The following is a 19,529-nucleotide window of genomic DNA, read 5'->3' as shown; positions in this document are numbered from 1 at the left end:
GCTCTTACGTGCTTCACCATGAGCGAGAGCACCTGTGACCCGGGAAGGAACAGAAGCCAACGCCTGCCCCAGCCCCCGAGAGGAGACACAGACTTGCAGCTGGGACTTGGGCAGCAGGAATCGGCCCTACATACAGGCGATCTGACCCCATGGGCGTTTGCCCCACCGAGTCCAACTCAGTGAGCTCTGTGACTGCCAGGCCACAGCACCTTGTACCTGACCCTCCAGGGGCTCTCCCTGAAATGGCTACAAGCTCCTTCAATGCTTTTCTCTGTTTGCTTCCCCTAGGATAGTGCTGAGCACACAGGGGCACTCGGGCAGAAGTCACTTTGTGCATCTGCATCACCTCTGGTTCAAAGTGCTTGCAAAGTCGGGTTCTGGGATGGCCTGCTTTGTACCTACAAGAGCACAGGTTTTGCACTCGGGCAACATTAGTGGTCAGTTTACGATCACAACTTATCAAGGACCTGCTTCCAAGGGACCTTTCGATGGAGATTAGTGATAACAAACTCAGCAAAAACTGAACAGGGAAAGGGATTCCGGTGAGGCAAATTCTCTTGCTGGTTCAAAAAAAAAGTCAGTCACAAGTTTTGAACATTCTGGAAGCATCACACGTTCCTATAATATTTACTCTTTCTCTCTACAGACTACAAGGAAGCAGGGTTAAGAAGAAGAAACCAAAGCCTTCTTCTGAGAAGTGATCAAGAACCATGAGGGGTCCTTAAGGAAACAGCAGAGGGCAGGGCTAGAAAAAAGTCCCAGAGCAGGACTCTGGGCTGATTCAACCAGGCTTGGAGCACACCCGAGAGCGTTAAAAGATTCTGTCAATTAATTCTTCCTAAACCTAAGAAGGGCCGGAGAGATTAGGCTAAATAAGGACAACAGCACTGGTCAGGAAGACACAGGTTTATGCCGGGTACTTTTGCATTTCTTTGGGTCTAACTCCAACTACATATCCTGTTTTAAGTGAGTAATTTTAATTCTGTGTTCTTGATTATTTTAATAAAAAGCTCTATTTTGATTGCTTGATTGATTGAGAGATTGATTTAAAGAACACCAATGCCACTAGAAAATCCCGCTTCAGTGATTTATACCAACGGGGAACTAAGCTACTCGAGCCCAGCTCACTAGCTGGTGGCAGTTTGTTCTGCGCACAGGCCAGCAGCCTCAAAGAAAATCAGCAGTCTGTGGGGTACAGGTGGTGTGAGCCTACACAGTTCTAGTAACTATCACATTGCTTGAGCAATACTTATCAACAACCTACCCTGGGCCCTGACCAGGTAGCTCAGTTGATTAGAGCATCGTCCCAATGTGCCAAGGTTGTGGGTCTGACCTCTGGTCAGGCACATACAAGAAGCAGCCAATGGATGCATGAGGAAGCGAAACAACGAGTCAGTCTCTCTCGCTCTCTGTCTCTCTCTGTCTCTGTCTCTCTCTCCCTCCCTCTCTCCCTCCCTCTCTCCCTCTCTCTCTCCCTCTCATATAAATCAATAATTTTTAAAAAATTCTACCCTGGGAGGGACAAGATTTAAAAGCTGGAAAATACCAAAAGCCAATGCCCTACCTACCAGCGAGTCCCTGAGAGCAGGGATGAGACTTGACATTTTCCTGGGGCGAGGCTGCTGAGCTTTAGGAAAAAGTGTCGTCAGTAAACGGTGTGGGCAGGGCCAGAGGGAAGCCCGGGATTGCTGCCTGGGCCTGCTCCCTGTTCCCTGGCTTCGTTTGCTTAGATGGAAGCGATGAAAGGACTGTTTCCTAAATCCTCACCCACACACACAAAGCACTTCGAGTTCTGAAACAGCGAAGGCAGAGGCATTCTGGGCTGTGTGAGGTCAGAGAGCCCTTGGAGGTGCCAGGAGCCCAAGGGAGATAGATCCTTGGGGTTCCGCGATGCCCCGGGCAACTCCTCACTCAGAGATGTAGAAAGGGAAACACGTGGGTCCCAACAGAGAGATGGCAAAGTACCCTGTGGCAGAAACACTGATTTCTTACCAAATATCCATGTGCTCACCCACATTTCCGGCCTTCTCAGGGGTTCCGTGGCTGCCCGCGGAAGGGACAGGTGTGGCTTCTGGGCTGAAGCCTGGAAGAGCTGGCCCCCGACATGCCCAGAGTAGGAGGCCGTAGAACCTGTGCCAGCGAACCCTGTGGGGCCTTGGGGGTGTCACTTTTCTTCCCGGGGTGTCATTTTCCTCATGTAGAAACTCAAGAGTTGGATAAGGGGACCCTTCTCTTCTATCATTCTCTAGTTTTGTATTTTTCAGTTAAATACTGACTCAGAAGGTACTACTTACCCATACTAGTGTCTGTCTGTCCCTGTCTGTCTACCTATCTGCTTCTCCATCTGCCTATCTACCCATTGATCCATCCATCCTCCCACTTTATTCCTTTTCATTATAAAGGGAGCTGAAAACACTGGGATAATGTTTGGGACTCAGCAATTTGCCTCCCCTTCCCTGCATCCTGAAAAGGCCCCTGGAGATTCCAGCTATCCTTTGATGTGATGGTTAATTTCATGTATCAACTGGGCTGGGCCACGATGACCAGATGATAGTTGGTTAAATCTTATTCTGGGTGTTTCTGTGAGGGAGTTTTTGGATTGTATTAACATTGAAATCAGTGGACTTAGTAAAACAGATTGCTCTCCATAATGTGGGTGGGCCTCATCTAATCAGTTGAGGGCATAAATGGAACAAAAAGAATGACACTTCCTTGAGTAAGAGAGAATTCTCCAGTAGAGGGGATCCCTGGGCCCAAGTGTGGAGAGGGGATGGGAACCAAACCTGGACCATCTCAAGGGGACCAGGAACACAGGTCTCTGTGCTGTCCCCTTCATCTGCTTTCTACAACATTAACTCCTCCCCCTCCCCCTATATCTCTAGCAACCAGAGTGTTAGGGACTTGGGGCTTGAGGGCAAACTTCCTCCAAGCCTGCTTGTCCTAGATCACAGCCACCTTAACTCTGTGGCCCTGACCCCAAGGTGAAGACTGCTCCTGGGCCGGAAAGCAGGGACACAGGTGATCAGGAGACGGGGTGAGTTGTTAAGCAGTCCTATCTCAGGACCCTCCCAGCAGAAATGGGAGTAAGGACGTCTGCCCCTCCTGCTGCACTGGGTTGCCGGGAGAATGGACAGAACAAGGTAAGCACAAGTGCCTGGTGAAGGGAAAGTGCTGTGCAAATACAACATGCCGTTACCCGACATTCATTCATTTCACAAGCACACTTTCTGCTAAGAACTCTGCTGGGGGTGCAAAGCCAGGGATAAAAGGTGCAATCTGTTCTCGAGTTCTCAGTACAGTGGCGAGACAGATAAAGAAACCAGGGATTCTAACAGGGTGCGGTGAGTCCTGTAATGGAGGCATGTCCTGAGTGAGAGGGAGAGGGACTCCTCCCTCATCCCAGAGGGGTGGGGGAGAGCTTCCTGCAGGAGGTGGCATCTCTGAAGGATGAGCAGAATTTAGCCAGATGAAGAAAGGGAGGGAGGGTGTTCCAGGCAAAGGGACCTGCAGAGGCAAAGGCACAGGGGCATGAGAGAGTTTACGTGGTTTGAGCTACGGCTCAAAGCCACAAGCAGCCAAGTTCTGGGCCAGGAGAACGATGAACAGTGGACAAGGGCACAGCCCAGAGGGTGTGGGGAGGCAGGTGGAGCTGCTCCCTGGTTCTGTGAGGACCAGACCCTGCCAATGCATCATCCCAGCGTCAGTGCCCTCCCTGGCTGCTGACACCGTCGAGGGACAAGAAATTGCACACTTGTCCCAGCCACAGCCGTGAAAACTCCCCTCCGCACCACCTGCAAGAACGGCACACACATGCTGCACAGACACACACGGCCAAACACGCTCAGATACACGCACACAAGTGCAGAAACTTAGGATCCTGCCCTGAAAATGCAAGGCCCTGCTCAACATTTGCTAAACACTGAACTAGTGTGGTCATAGCACCTGCATCTCAGAACTGCCCCTCCCTCCCCATCTGTACCCCTCAACCTCCACAGAGTGCCCCCTCGGCCAGTCAGCTCGCCCTGCACCCACCAGGCAGCCCCACCCTGATTATTCGCAATGTGAACACAAGGACTTTGGGAAGCATAAGCAGCACTTGTGATATGCTTTGCAACCCCCCCACCCCCGACTCCCCAATTCCTCTTTTTCTGGAAAACACTTAGCAGTAAAGGCTAATTTATGAAGTCCCTGAAGGTCTGAACTTTCCGCAGAATTGGCTGCGTCTAGTGGGTTAGAGTCTAGTTGGAGTGGAGCAGAAGCCAGGAGCTGTGCTGGGATGGGGGAGGTAGGGCAGAAGCCACGCTGGGTCAGGGTCCCCAAACCCCTTCCTCCCAGCAGAGGGCAAAGAGACACTCCCAGTGCATGTGGGGTAGGGTGGGGGTGTGCATAACCCTGGGTACCGGATGAGACCAGGAAGGCAGAGAGGTCAGGGATCTGTGGTTCCAGTGACCTCCCATCATTGCTAACATCCCAGCAAATTCATGAACTGCCCAAACCCTGGAGGCTCTTAAAGGAATGCCATCCATCCTGCTCCCTCCAAGGTCACAAGATCAAATACAGGTTAAGTGTACTCTATCCGTCAGATTTCCTCCGGTCCAGGCCAATGCCCGCCCTGGGGCCAAACATTCCCAACTTCTTTCCCAGCAGGCACTACGTGAGGACCAAAGTGGAGTTCTGTAAAGGCAGACAGAAGTTAAAAATAAGAGGTTTCATCCTCGCCCTGGCTGGGCTGCTCAGTTACAGTGGTGTCCCCAGACACCAGGATTGCGGGTTTGATCCCTGGACAGGGCACATACAAATCAATGCCTATCCGTCTCTCTCTCTCCCTCTCTCTCTCTCCCTCTCTCTCTCTCAAATCAATAAGTACATTTTAAAAATAGGCTTAATTCTCCTGTTGAAAATAACAGGAGACTCCCCCACCACATTCCCCATTCCTTTCCTTAGAGCACTTACTTTAGAAAACTTGTGGTTGGAAGTGCTTTCTCTATCTTTTTGAAGTGTATGTAAATCTTTCCAAAAGCTACATAAGCCTCTTGTCGGCTTTATATGCCCCAGGCAGGACCCCGAGAACGAATTTTTTTTTTTTGCAATGCAATTGTTGACGGGACAGACCTGGTTCTTCTTGCTGACACATGTAAAGAATTACATATCAGCAAATCTAGTAGTATGTAATCAGTTTATTAGTGGTCCACTTCTATGGAAGAGAACAGGACTGGGTAGAGTAGGGGGTGAAAGGGAAAGTTTCAGAGCAAAGCAGGGTGAGAAAAGCAAGAGAGGCTGAAGACCAGGGTGGCAAGCCCCTGGGCAGCCTGAGGCTGGGTGGCCAGAGGCCCTGTGTCCCTAGAGCCAAGAGCCCCCTGAGCCCCAGAGAGAGAGAGGGTGGGCGGGGGAGTCCTTTGTTCTCACGACTTATATAGTTGGTGGGATAGGAGGGAAAAAGTTACATATTGATTAACTGGTAAATGTGGCGCCAGCTTTCCTGGGGGAATGTGACTACCCAAATTTAGGGATGAATGGGGGTCTGTTAGCCCGAATTCTTATCTTGTTCCAGACTCCATTTGGTCATCCTGTTGTAAAACAAATACGTGACAGGAGGCAGTTAATTAAATTTTGGGGCACTTTTCAAAGTTATTTATGGGCTCTTTCTGTAAGCATCAGGGACTCCCTTGTAAGACAGATAGTGACCAGAGGTAGGCAATTAACCAAACTCGATTTATGGGCTCTTTCTTGCTAATATAGTGTTTCTTGTGATATCAAAACACCTGGCAATATTATCAGACCAGGCTCAGGACTGCTGAGTTAGCATGTGAGACTTGTCTCCTTCCTCCTCCCTGCCTCGGTTTACTATTTATTCCACCTAATTGGTAAAAGGCGTTTCCTGGCAACCAGGGTGATAAATGCTGGCCAGTGACAGTACTGCAGTCTCAGAGTTCTTCCTATGCTGTCTCCTGCTTCACAATCATCCAAGAAGACAGAGTCAGTGGTACCCCGGCTTCTGCGAGAGGGGAAGACCCTAACTCTGGCTCAAGTTGCAGAACTTCTTGTTATAGAGACGAGATGTTTATCTTTGCCTTTGATAAAGGCAATTAGCAAACACAGGTGGCCACCCCATCAACCAGAAGAATCTAGACTGAATTACGTGTGGCCAGCGGCGCTGTCAGGTTCTCTTACTGACAGGTGATAGCTCCAGGTCTGTAGAAAAGGGGGGATTCCTTCCAGGCCTGGCAACCCCTTAGCCGATCGCCTGCGGTGCGCCTCGCATTCTGGTGTGCCGCTTCTTCAATAGGAAAGCTCTTTTCCTTCTCTTCTCCCTCAGTGGGGAAGTTTGCTAGCTTGGGAGGAGATTTTGTTTTAAATTTTATTTCCCCAGCAAATTTTATTCCCTACACTCTCTTAAAAAGAGTTCAGGGTCACGCCCTGCTCAGGCCCTTTGAGGGAGAGGGGCGGGGAGAGCATTCCGCAGGCCAAGGTCAGATCCCGCAGGGATAAGGGATCCTGATCCTGGTGTCACCTGGGCGAAACAGGCCTGCTCTACAGCACCCCGGCCTCCCACCATGCGGGCTCCTTGCCCTGGGTTCACCTTGCTCTCTTTCAGGCACTGATGGTTAAACTTCTTTTGTTCTCCTCTCAGAATAGTAATCCTACTCAGCAGTTCTTTTCTGCTCTGCACACAAAGCCCTCGTAAAACAGACGCGCAGCGGAACTGCGCAGATTCCGCTGCTGTCTGTTCCCCCAGGGAACCTCATTCATCTGGACCCCATTCATGACCGTTTTTTCACCACTTTTCTAGGCAAAAACGAAAGCAGGTTGCTTTCTCCGTGAAGAAAACTCATGTGCCCGGACCTGGCCGGTGTGGCTCAGTTGGTTGGGTGACCTCTGGAAGAGCAAAGGGTCGATTCCCGGTCGGGGAACACGCCTGGATTGTGGGTTCAGTCCGGACCGCATGCCTAAGAGAGGCAACCGATTGATCTCTGTTTCTCTCTCACATCGTGTTTCTCTCCCTCTCTTTCTCCCTCTCTTCCCCTCTCTCTGAAAATAAATAACATCTTTAAAAGAGGGGGGAAAAAGAAAGACGATGTCAAGCAAAATTGTTAACAAATTTGCTGGGAAGCATTGAATGGACTTGAGAGCCGGCGTTCTTTTTGAGCATTTAAGGGCATCTTGGCGCACGGGGTTGTGGGCTGGAAACTCTCGCCTGCGTCCTCCCTCCTCACAGCCAGCTGCGAGTCCAGCGCCCACAGGCGCCAGTCATGGGTCTCTGCCCTGGTCAGTCTGGGGCCCATCTGCTGCCTAAGGGCACTGGAGAGGCCATTTGGTTCAAATCTCTGGAGTCTGATTTCAACGCCGGCTGCACTTTTATCACCTGGGAGCTTTAAAAGTGTTTGTGCTAATGTGCATATTTCACCCCAGAGTTTCTGTCTTGCTTGATCTGGGGCAGTGCCCAGCATAACAGCTCCTGGGTGATTCTAAGGTGAGTGGGGTAGGAGCCTCTGTCCCCTCGTCCAGTCCCCCCGTTGAGGGTGAGGGCTGAGAGGCAGCACAGCACAGGTGAGGCCTCTTCCACCTGGATAATTCATCAAACACTTGGGGAGCTTTTTACAAAGACTGATGCCTGGCTCAAGCCTAGTGATTCTCATTTCATTAGGCTGTTTGAGATGTGGGCACCTCTGGCATCTAGCCAGAGTGATAACCAACCAGACAGGAGACAGCCCCGACTTCTCCGGCAGAGTGACCGACACCAGACCTGGGGATCTGCTGGGCAACTCTGAGCAGGTTAGCTAACCTCTCTGAGCCTCAGCTTTGTCACTCCTACCACTGGAATGGTGTTCCTCACCTTGCAGGGTTGACTGCAGCCGACACACGGCGGGGATTCCCTCCACCCTCCCTGCACAGCCTGGGTGGGTCAGACGTCTCAATAACTCTCCTCTGTGCAAATTCACTATCAAGAATGAACTGTGCTGCCAATAAAAACTCAGTTTTTACCAATAAAAAGGTGCTGCTTGGGGAGCCGAGGAGAAGAGGATGCCAGGGCCTGCTCCTCCTCCCAGAGTTATGCTCTGGGAGGGGTCTACGAGTAGCTTCTTATCTCATAAACCCCAGTTCAGGGTGCTGGCGCTTCAGATTCCAATTTCAGTTCGTTAAACCCTCCCTGAAGTAATTTATAGCCCAGGGAAATTCTCTGCATATATATTTAAAGTCCTGCAGACTAGATCTCATTTAAAGAAATGAATTCTTTTCCGTTAGAAATAATCACATTTGTATCACAATATAAATCTCTAACAGACTCTGCTCAGGAAACGAGCCCCAAACTGAAGTCCGAGCGCACGCATCCTAGACTGTTTGCACCAGGAACCCGCACCTCTCTGAGCCTCCCTTTGCCCAACTAAACTGTAGACCCAGGTTCTGAGAAACGGTGTCGAAAATGACGCTGCCACTGTGACGGACGTGAGCTTCCACGGCTCACGCCTGATGCAGTAACCAAGGCAGGAGGACGCGGTTTCCCCGAGCCGCAGGATGTGACTGGGAGGCATCAAAAGATCCTCCTTTTCCCCAGAGGACAGCCCTGCTGTCAAAATTTCTCATCCTGTTGGTACTGCACTCTGCCGGGGGGAGAGAAGGACTGAAAATAACATAGATGTGGCTTCTGCCTGCCTGGCCTGAAATAGACTGTGGTCCAGACGTGCAGGTAAGTTATGCAGGTAACAGACTTAACACACAGTAGAAACAAGGCCCAGCTATGGTCATGGCGGGTTTCCTAGAGGACACAACGTTTTGCCTGTGTCGTAAGGAGGAGCGGAGTTTAGCTAATGGGGCAGGAAGTGCCTTTGTCCCAGTGGCAAGGCTGCTGAGGAAGCCGGGGTGCAAATAGAAAAGTGGGCTGAGTGGAGGGGGCGCAAAGAGACTCCGCAGGAAACAGAGGGAAAGGCAGGCAGGCAGTTTCTGGGGGTGCTGGATTCCCGGAGGTGAAACCATCAATCAAAAGGGGTACCTACTTTGAGGCTTTTGGTGCCCTTTGCTCAAGTGGCCTCCAGAAAGGATGCTCCAACGTACCCTTCACAGACAACAAGGTGCCAGCAGCCTTGACCTGAAAATGTGGGGTGCAGAAGTACAGGGGCTGTGGGTTGGTGTCGAGGTCATTGTTATGCCAGGTCAGTAAATACTGCCCTGTCACCAGGCTGGGAGTGGGGGTGCAGAGACGAACAGACCCATTCCTGCCCTCGGGCGGGCACTCAGCCTGCTGGGATAGACAGTCCACAGTCCAGCGGCGTGGGCACAGCTGAGCCCCCTGAAAGCTATGAGCAGGTTTCTGAACGGGAACAAATCTGTCTTTTCTGGGTTCTTCCTCTTCGAGGCACCTCACTCACCTCTGCGGAAGTATTTACACGACATCCCCAGTTCTCTCCAGGTTACCTGGCTCTCCAAGAGACAGGTAAATATCCTGGCTGCACATTGGCTCACTCCGCTCTCTGCCAAAGTCCCCGTCCCAGCCACAGTCCTTCAGCTTTGGGGGAATTTCCAAGGTGCTTGGTGGGGTCTGCCCCGCCCCCTGAATGTGGTGTAGTTGAGCTTTCTCAGGTCCGCAGGCAGGAAAGCTGGCACCGGGGGTCTAATCCAGGAAGCCCTTGAAGCAGGCACCCCAGGCCTTAAAATATGCATGCCTGCTGACCTAGCTTTTAAAAATGGTCCTAATAGCCAAGATTTGGAAGCAGCCCAAGCACCCATCAGTAAATCAGTGGAGACAAAAGCTGTGGTGCCTTTACACGATGGAATACTACTCAGCTGTAAAAAAAAAAAAAAAAAGTAGGAAATCTTACCTTGTGCAACAGCATGGATGCCTGGACAGCATTGTGCTGAGTGAAATAAGCCAGTCAGAGAAAGACAAATACCACAGGATTTCACTCCTATGTAGAATCTAATGAACATGATAAATTAACAAAATAGAAACAGACTCATACTACAGAAACAGACTGACAGCTGTCAGAGGGAGGGAAGTGGGGGGCTGTGTGAAACAGGTGAAGGGATCAAGCAAAAAGAACCCTTGTAGATGGACAACAGCACGGTGGTCACCAGAGGGAAAGGCGGTGGGCGAGGCGGCAGAGGGTACGGGGGGATAAATGGTGACGGAAGGAGACGTGAGTCGCGGTGGTGAACACACAATGCAATGTACAGATGAGGTATTGTAGGACTGTACCCCTTAAGGACTGAAATTAATGATAATTTCATTAATAATTTTATTAACCACTGTCACCTCAATAAATTCAATAAAAGTTTTTAAATACCAAAAAACAAGAAAGCAGAAAAAAGAGAAGTGATCCTGAGGAAATATGCATGGAATTTGCAGATTCATCTGCAAGATTATGTAGGAGACCATTGTTTAGGAGAAGAAGAAAAATCACTAAAAATGATCTGAATTTTCAACCATAGGGATTGGGTAAAAAATGTTATGGCATAAACATACAATGCCAGCATTACAAAGTACATCATGGAAGAATATTTAATGACATGAAAAGAAAAATGACAATTGAAAATATCACATTGCAAAACAGTACTGTGTGATCTTATTGATGATGGAAAAAAGTCTACATACACATACGTAGAGACACGGAAGAGAGAAAAGTTATGTACAAAAATAAAACTGGTGATTTCAGGGTAGTGGAATTATAAGAAGTCTAAATGACCTTCTCTGGATGTTTTCTACAAGAAATGCTTACTATTTGTTTAAATAGAATAAAACAAATATGGGGGCCACACTGAGGAAGCAGGGCCGACCAGGCTGGTCCTGGGGGGCCCGGGGGGGCTGCTAGGGGCTGGGGCATGCTGCTCAGCCACACTGGCTGCCACACAACCCAGCTTGTGCAATGTCCTGCTGGAAAAGAGCCCTTGGCAGCCTTGTCTCAGTCCTGGGCATACAGATCTTCCCACTCCTTGGCCCTGTTACAGGCCATGATGGGACAAGTCACCATGCCCTGCAGTTTCATAAAAACAGGATGAGCGAATTTTTCTGATCACTGCGTTCCACTCAGCTGAGCAGGCATTTGAATTCCTTCCTTCCCCGACTGCTCACCCACATGAACTAGTAGCCTCCTTCAGGGAGACCTCCAGACGAACCCCACCGTGCTCTGAGCTCCAAAAGCCCTTGCTCTAATGAATAATTAACATTTGTCAAGTGGCTACTGAGTGCTTTGCTTGAGATAACCCAAATTATTCTCACAACAACCCCATGCGGTGGTTCCGGTAATGCTCTCATCACGAACGAGGAAACCGAGGTAGAGAGAGTGTGAGTAACTTACCCAAAATCACTTGCCTGGGATTCAGACCCAGGTGGCGCGGCCCCAGGGCCAGCCCTCAGTGACACCGTGCCAGACGGCCTCCTGGCAGACGGTTGACGTCACTGCCACGTTTCCGCGGCGATTTTGTCCTTCTCAGAGTGTCCCCAGGAGACTGTGGATTCCTCGAGGGTGTGAGCTGCGTCTTTCACTTGCTTGGAGCCACACAGCACCCAGTACGGTGCTGGGCACACAGCTCCTTCTCCCGGCACCTTCTCAGTGATGTGAGGTCCAGGCTCCCACGGCCCCCCTTCTTTCCCACTCCACCTGCAGACACGTGGGTGTGTCCTGTTGAGCTCTACTCGAGCTGCTCCAGGCAGCAGGTGATTCTGGTAAAACACCTGTTACGGACAAAACACTGAGCTGGAAGACTCTGGAAGCCTCAGGATGTGTCAGATCTTCGCCTTCTGTAGGATTGAAAGGTTATTACTGCTTCTCCACAGCATCTTCCCAAAGACCTGTTCAGCCCCCAGGTACCTGGGGAGGGTCCAGCTCCACAAAGGATCGTGGCCCGAGTCCTTCCACTCCAACAGGGAAGAGAGATTAGCTGAGAGAAAGCATGTAGCCCAGAGAGTGAGCCTGTTGGAGTTTGACTCCAACCTCTTGGCTGTCATTTCTTCCTTCAAAGTTTCCAGGCTGGATTCCAACCCAGGTTGTGAAGGCTGTTACCAAGCCAGGGCAAACCAGCACAACCATATTACCGGGGCTGTTATCTCAGCGTGGCAGGAGCAGGGATGAGTTTCTCTGCAGCTTTGCTACTTTGCATTTTCTAATTTCCAACAATGAGCATCATTACTTGGGCACTTAAATGATGAAACAGAGGAGAAGTCGCTGTTCTTGCTCTCTTCTTCGCAAGGCTCATTCCCCAACCTCCTGCAGATTGCTAAGCTCCAAAATCCCCTCTATATCGTGTGGCCTTCTCACAGCTCAGCTGAACCCAGCCCAAATCATTAACCCACAGAACTATGAGCTACACACATGGTGTTTGCCTCAAGTCACTAAGTTAAGGGGTAACTCGTCATGCAGCTCGCTGGCTCTGCACAACCATGTTTGTTGACTGAAGGAAGGATGCTACGAAGACCGCCTTCTCGCACTTCCTATATACCACTGCAGACACTGATGGGGGTGGCGTAAAAACATCCTCTAAAAGATTTGGTTTATTTTTTAAATTATTTTGTTTTAGAAGGTTCCTAGTGGAGGAAGGAGCAGGGATAGGAGAAAAGAAGACAAGGAAAAGACAAGAGAGAAAAGGAGAGAAAGAAAAGACAGTGTTACACACCCACATGGATCCTTCCTGGGGAGTGTCTCCCCAGAACCCAGCCGAGAGGGTGGCCCGGCTGGAGGAGGCTGGAACCGTCTGTCCAAGCGGGTTTCCCCACCCAGTCCCTCCAATGCAGGTGCACACCTGCCTCTTGTAAGACAGGCCAGGACTGGCGTGGCCTGTAACTGTCTGTACTCTTAAGAAAAGGCCTCTGGCTTTTTCATTTTTATAATGCCCACCAACTCCAGCATTCCATTATTTTCTCTAGATGCACACCAAAGCTGAATGACCCACGTAGAGCTCAGATCAGACTCTCTCCCCTTTAACTAGCCTGATGCTCTATTCACCAAGTGAGCGGACCCCGCCTGGGGGCTGGGGAGCAAAATCTAACAGGCTTGATAACCTCATATTTTTACTAGCTGAGCCTTTAGAAGGTGGAGCTGCCTGGAGTCCTCCCCTCCAAGGAGCAGCCCCGTGCTGAGAAAGAGCAGGTGTGAACGAGTCAGTGTTTAGTTGTGGCTGCGTCTGTCCACCTTTCACCCCCTCCACTAAAAGAGCCTGTCGGAAGCTCACAGCCTGAGCCAGATTCACCAATGTGAAGCAACAGGAAATGAAAGTCAGTGTTTTGAGGTGTTGAATTAATACAATGGATCATTTATTAATGAAGGAAATCATCAGGCAGAACTAGAGGAAGTGAGAAGTAGGTCAGACCCAAGAGAATGAGGAATTGCAATGTGAGTGTGATCTCATGGAAGGCAGCAGACCTCGGGCAGGTTCTCTGTCCCCCCGGGGTCCTGCTGGGCGTCCTGACTCCCCAGCCCCACTGCACTCTGTCAAGCTGAGTGTCTTCACCCCAGCCTGCCAGAGGGGCATTCACGTGAACTCACGGTTGTATTCAGTCAGATGTTTACTCCAGGATACTTACTGAGGGCCCATCATGTGCCAGGCACTGCTAAAACCTAGGAATACCAACGTTTTCTCAAAGCTTCACTGAACACTTTATAGAGCTCTTCCCGTGTGGCAGGCCCTAAGCCGGGCCTGGGCAGACCCACTCTCGACCCTCATGGAACTTGTGTTCTCACCATGGGGACCAAAAAGGAGACAAATTCGAAATCAACTAGTTGATTGATTATAGTCTTTAATTGGTGCTGTGTAGAAATAAACAGGGTGCTCTGACAGATAGTAATAGGAAGAACATCAGTCATTAGCAGAAAGAATTCAGACCATCGGTGCATCCGACAGGCATTTATGGAGCACCTGTTATGGACCAGGCACTATGAATAGTGAGGCGATTAAGGGATGGCTTCTGTCCTTGGGGAGCTCATGCCTAAGAAGTCACATGCATACCAAAGAGACCAATCCAGTCCCCATGCACACACAATTTAATTTGGGGAAATAATAGACCCATTATTTGATGGAATTATCCAGCTGCTTTTCTAGTTCAGTCTATAGCTCAGTGTAGACACCTCCTCAATGTGGGTTGAAAGGTATATTTCTCACAAGAGTAGCTGCTGGTGGGGATGACCTAAAATCAGAACACAGACTTAAACTTGTCCTTTCTTCCCTCTCAACAGGACACCACCAGTTGCTCCTCAAAGTACAGAGACCTGAGAGGCACCCCCAGCCCCCAGCATGCCCACACGAGCCCACAGCCCATGGCTGATGTCAGACTCGCCGCTGACATCAGTGCAGAGCCGCAGGACCCACCTCATCTGAGAACTGTAGCATCTAGTGATGTCACTTGCTGGGCAAGTCCCCTGACTGCTCTATATCTCAGAGTCCCCATCAGTAACACGGAACAGAGACATGTTCTACCTCTTTCTGTGGGTTAGAACAAGTGAGATCATGAAAGGGCTTTGAAAAAAAAGAGCAATATTCAAGAGCAGAGTGATAGAATTACCTTTTATTTTTTAAGTGTGAAGGTTGTCAGGGTTCAAACAAAAAAGGATTTTTAAGACTGACCTTAATCATTAAGTGGGGTTGATCAGAAGTTTGATAATGCACCACAGGTAAGTACGATAGCGAGCACTGTTGGCTTTGTACCCAGGAGCCATTTCTTCTCTCCTTCCAAGCCCATGGAACCCCAGTTCTTTCAGGCAAGGACAGGGCTTCACTTCATCCACCTTGATCTACGCCAGCCCCCGAGAAAGGATTGTGATTGGTTCAAATCAATCACGGCAGTCACATTCTCTTTTGTCAGTGATTACTTTAGGGATGGACATATGTCCCAGTTCTGGTCAACAGCAAATGTGGGGAAATGTGACTTCCCTCCCCCAACTTGTAACAGAATTTCAAGAAGAGAGGGCTTGATGCCCGAAGAAGTAACATCTTGAGACCGTGAAGCAATAAGCCCAGGGCACAATGGAAAAATAGAAGAAGATCAGAAGGAGCAGGATTCTCGATGATGCCGTGAAGTACTGCCCTGCCCTCTTCCAGGCTTCTGGATAACTAAACGCTGTTAATGTTTCAGTTGCTGTTTCTTGCAGCCAATTGTAAACTGGTGCAGTCTCTGAGGAATATCATTTGGCCACATACTTCCATCCTGAATGTGACGACTCTCAGACTCAACAATTCTACTTATCAGAATTTCCCCCACACATACACTCACACATTGCTCAAAGAAGTATATTTAAATACATTAATTACAACATTATGTATGTGACAATATGGTTATATTGGTTATGGCACAACCGTAAAATGAAATATATGCTTACTTCTAAAAGATTAGCACAGCTTTATGTATGCTGGTCAGAGATTGTGGTGCAGCTATACTAAGTGAAAGAAGTGAGATCAATACTGGCTGAAGCTGGGTGATGAGTACATGGAGATTGTTATGCCATCTTTTTCTTATAAATGATTTATGGAAATTTGAAATTTTCCAAAATATGCCTTGGCTGGTGTGGCTCAGTGGGCTGAGCACCGGCCTGTGACCCAAAGGGTGGCTGGTTTGATTCCCAGTCGGGGCACATGCCTGAGTTGTTGGCCAGGTCCCTGGTGCGGGGTGTGTGAAAGGCAACCACATGTTGAAGTTTCTCTCCCTCTCTTTCTCCTTCCCTTTCCCTCTCTCTAAAAATAAATAAAATCTTTAAAATTTTAAAGCAAGGGACAGAAACAGTAGTGTGAATAGTATCACATCATTTGTGGGGTATATGTGTGTATGTGTTCAAAGAAAATAGAAATAGCCATTGGTGAGTGCCCGGGCCCAGGACCTGATGCTGCTGGGCCACCCCAGGGAACCAGCCTTGCCTAGAGAGGGACTGGGGGTTCCAGGAGGCACGGTCCCTGGCCCTGGCTTGGCGGACAGGACAGAGTGAAGTCCATACCCGGGGCTGCAAGGTGACAGCTCCCCGCACTCTTGGAAGCAGTTTTTGAAACATAAATCCTTCACTCTTCCCGACTGCCATTTACCTAGGAATAGCTTCAGCTGCTCCAAAACTTGAATGAAGAAGGGTGGAGAAGAGCAGTTGGGGAGAAGAACGTGCTAATGGTAGGCCTGCACAACCAGGAATACAACCTGGGGAAACAGCGCTTCACCATGGCAATGATGCCTTCATTGACATGACCAATGAAGAATTCAGGCAGGTGATGAATGGCCTTCTAAACCAGACACACGAGAAAAGGAAAGTGTTCTGGGAGCCTCTCTTTGCTGAAATCTGCTTAACTGTGGTTTGGAGAAGGGGAGGCTATGTAACTCCTGTGAAGAATCAGAATCACAGGGGTTCTTGTTGGGCTTTTAGTGCAACCTGTGCCCTTGAAGGACCGATGGTCTGGAAAACTGGCAAACTCATCTCACTGAGTGAACAGAACCTGTGGACTGCTCTCAGTCCTGAGGCAGTGAGGGCTGCAATGGCGGCCTAATGGATAACGTATTCCAGTAGGTTAAGTCCAACGGAAGCCTGGGCTCAGAGGAAACTTATTGATATCACGCAAAGGTTGGATCCTGCAAACACAAACCCAAGGGTTCTACAGCCAGTGACACTGGCTTCGTGCTCATCCATCAGCAGGAGAGGTCCCTTATGAAGGTGATGGCAACTGTGGGGCCCAACTCTGTTGCTATAGATGGAAGCCAGGCTAGCTTCAGGTTCTATGAAGAAGGCATTTATTACTACCCACACAGCAGCGGTGAAGACCTAGATCATGGCGTTCTGGTGACTGGCTATGGCTTTGAAGGGGCAGAGTCAAGTAACAATAAATATTGGATTGTCAAGAACAGCTAAGGTACACTAAAGGCATGAGTGACTATGTAAAGATGGCCAAAGACTGAAATAACCATTGTGGAATCACCACTGAGATGATGGTGATGGAGGAAGATTGCCCTGGCTGGTGTGGCTTAGTTGGTTGGAGCACTGTTCCATGGACCAAAGGGCTGTGGGTTCGATTCTTGGTCAAGGCACATGCCCAGGTTTCAGACTCGGTCCCCGCTGGGGTGCGTACAGGAGGCCAGCCCAGACTACTGTGTTTCCCTCTCACATGGATGTTTCTCTCTCTCCCTCCTTTTCTATCTCTCTAAAAGCAGTGAAAAAAAATGTCCTCAGTGAGGATAAAAAAAGAAGAAGAAGAAAGACTTCACTGAGAACAAGATATCCAGAGGAGGAATTTTATCTTAAAACTGACCACGTTTTACTACATGCAGTAAAACACTTGATTCTTGAAGATCCAAGCTGTGATATGAATTCTGTGATATTTTTACACTGGCAAAATGTTACTATTTCTTTACTGATAAAATGTGTCTTCACTTCTTTAATTACTGCTGTAAACAGCTTTGTGTGATTGATTGACTTGCCTAACAACTTTAAAATTTTATGTTTTAAAAGTATGTATAAAGTTTTACCTTTTAAAATAAAACTTAACTTTAGCCCTGACTGGTGTGGCTCAGTGGACTGAGCACTGGCCTGCAAACCGGGGGGTCGCTGGTTCAGCTCCTGATCAGGGCACAGGCCTGGGTTGTGGGTCAGGTCCCTGGTGGGGGGCATGTGAGAGGCAACCGCACACTGATGTTTCTCTCCCTATTTGTCTCCCTCCCTTTAAAAGGAAATAAATAATACCCTTAGAACAGTAAATTTAAAAATAAAATAAAATAAAACTTAATTGTATATGCAAAAATAGAAACTAGATATATGAAGGGTAGACACACCCATGAAAAGACACACCAGAAAATAGTAACAGGCATTATATCTAGGGAGAGAAGTTGAGGGAATGGGAAATGAGTTTTCCTATTTCTTTGTCCATTTTGAAAACTTTTTCAAATAAAATATTTTATTATAGAACATAACATTTTTAAAAAATAAAAGAATATAATAATGTATTGATGAACCAAATGCAAAACAATAGGCAGGTGATAGACAGGCAGACGGACCACACTGTCCATGTCCTCCCATGTGGTCTCAAGGGCTGCCTGACGTGCCCACAGTAGCTCTGCTCCCGTCCGCCCTGTGACCCTGAAGGAGGCATGGCTGCAACAGGTCACCTGAGGCTGCCGAGGTCCCTGCAAACAAGCTAAGTCCTTACAGCCAAGTTACAGAGATGCTGGGCACAAGGAAAACTTAACTGTAGTGAGTGTTACAGCCTGTGCATGAAAGACAACACAAAACAGAACTTCCACAGAAATGATGAAATTTCTCTTTAACATGTAATTTCACTGTGGACACTTGTTAAAAGCAGAAAGGTCCAAAGAAGACATTAAAAATCTTTTCTCATTTCAGTCCCTGCAGTGACATCTTCAGCGCAAATGTGTGTTGACACGTGTGTAATCAGAAAACATACACCATCTCGTAATCCAATTCCTTCTGGTTCACAAAATACCATTGTTTTCCTACGTCATTAAATATTGTCCTACAACATAACATCCGATGTGTGCATATTGCTGCCCTGTGGCTTTTCAATCATCTCACCACTTTCCCACGTCGGGCATTTAGTTGGTTTCCTACCATTAGTCAATGCCAACAGTTTCTGACTTTCCCAAGTAGACACCTCAATTTCCTTCCTTTCTTCAATAAATAGTCATTAAGCACAAAGCAACAGGCTCAAACAAAGCAGCTCTAAATGACATTTTTTGAGATATTTGGGGCAATGTGAAGGTATAAACTGGACTTTTCATGATGTTAAGGAATTACTGTGCTGTGACAATCGTCCTGCAGCTGTGTAGACATGCTTCCTTATTTTTCAGAGATGCACACTGAACACCTTTCAGGATACAATGACAGGATGTTTGTAATTTGCTTTCAAATATTTTAGTCAAAAAATAAACAAGGCAAATCTGGAAAAATCATTGCTAAATCTGTTGCCTCCTTTTCTGTAGGCTTGAAATCGTCCTTTAAAAATATGTCTCAAGAATGAAATGCTCTGTGCTAGGCACTAGGCTATGAACGGAGAATATAACCGTGAGCAAAGCAGACCCCTGCGGTCCTGGTGGAGCACACCGCCCCCAGGGAGTCTGCAGTCCCAGACTACCCTCCCAGTGGCCTTGAGACTAGAGGACTCCCCAAACTCTGGTGCACAAATGCCGCATGTCAAAAATCAGCTCTGTGGTGCATGGTGCACCTGGTTACTGGTACTGGTGCACAGTAACAGTACCCGGTTCAGCCAACTTTTCCTGGGCACCCATGTATGCCTGGCAGTATAGGGTACCAGGACTTAAAAGGTGGGTTGCCCAGCCCCTACTCTGCCCTGACAACCTAGGGGAGGAGGTGAAACAGGTCACCCAAACCGGCTGGAGGGAGGGAGAGTTGGCTGGAAAGGCACCTCAGCTGGCTCCAAGGAGCCCCCCACAGGCATCAGTCCCCTAGAGGCCGGCCCTCGAGCCACAGCCTCACCAGCCTCTGATGGGACCTGGAGGATTTCTCACTCCTGCCAGCGGTCCCCAAACTTTTGGGGGTACCCGAGGGTGCGTACGTGGCTCCTGGTGCCACCTAGTCCCTCCCTCGAGGCCCGGGGCCCGCAGC

General features: G+C 48.8%; 1 pseudogene; it reads left to right on the top strand.

Moving 5' to 3' along the window:
- Positions 1–18,892, top strand: part of LOC123829722 — a 37,874-nt pseudogene extending 18,982 nt beyond the window's left edge.
- The last annotated feature ends 637 nt before the right edge of the window (positions 18,893–19,529 follow it).

The sequence above is a fragment of the Phyllostomus hastatus genome, unplaced genomic scaffold (genome assembly GCF_019186645.2).
Source record: "Phyllostomus hastatus isolate PE091 unplaced genomic scaffold, TTU_PhHast_1.1 phas_scaffold_114, whole genome shotgun sequence".
Lineage (NCBI taxonomy): Eukaryota > Metazoa > Chordata > Mammalia > Chiroptera > Phyllostomidae > Phyllostomus > Phyllostomus hastatus.
This window is presented reverse-complemented; position numbering and strand designations above follow the sequence as displayed.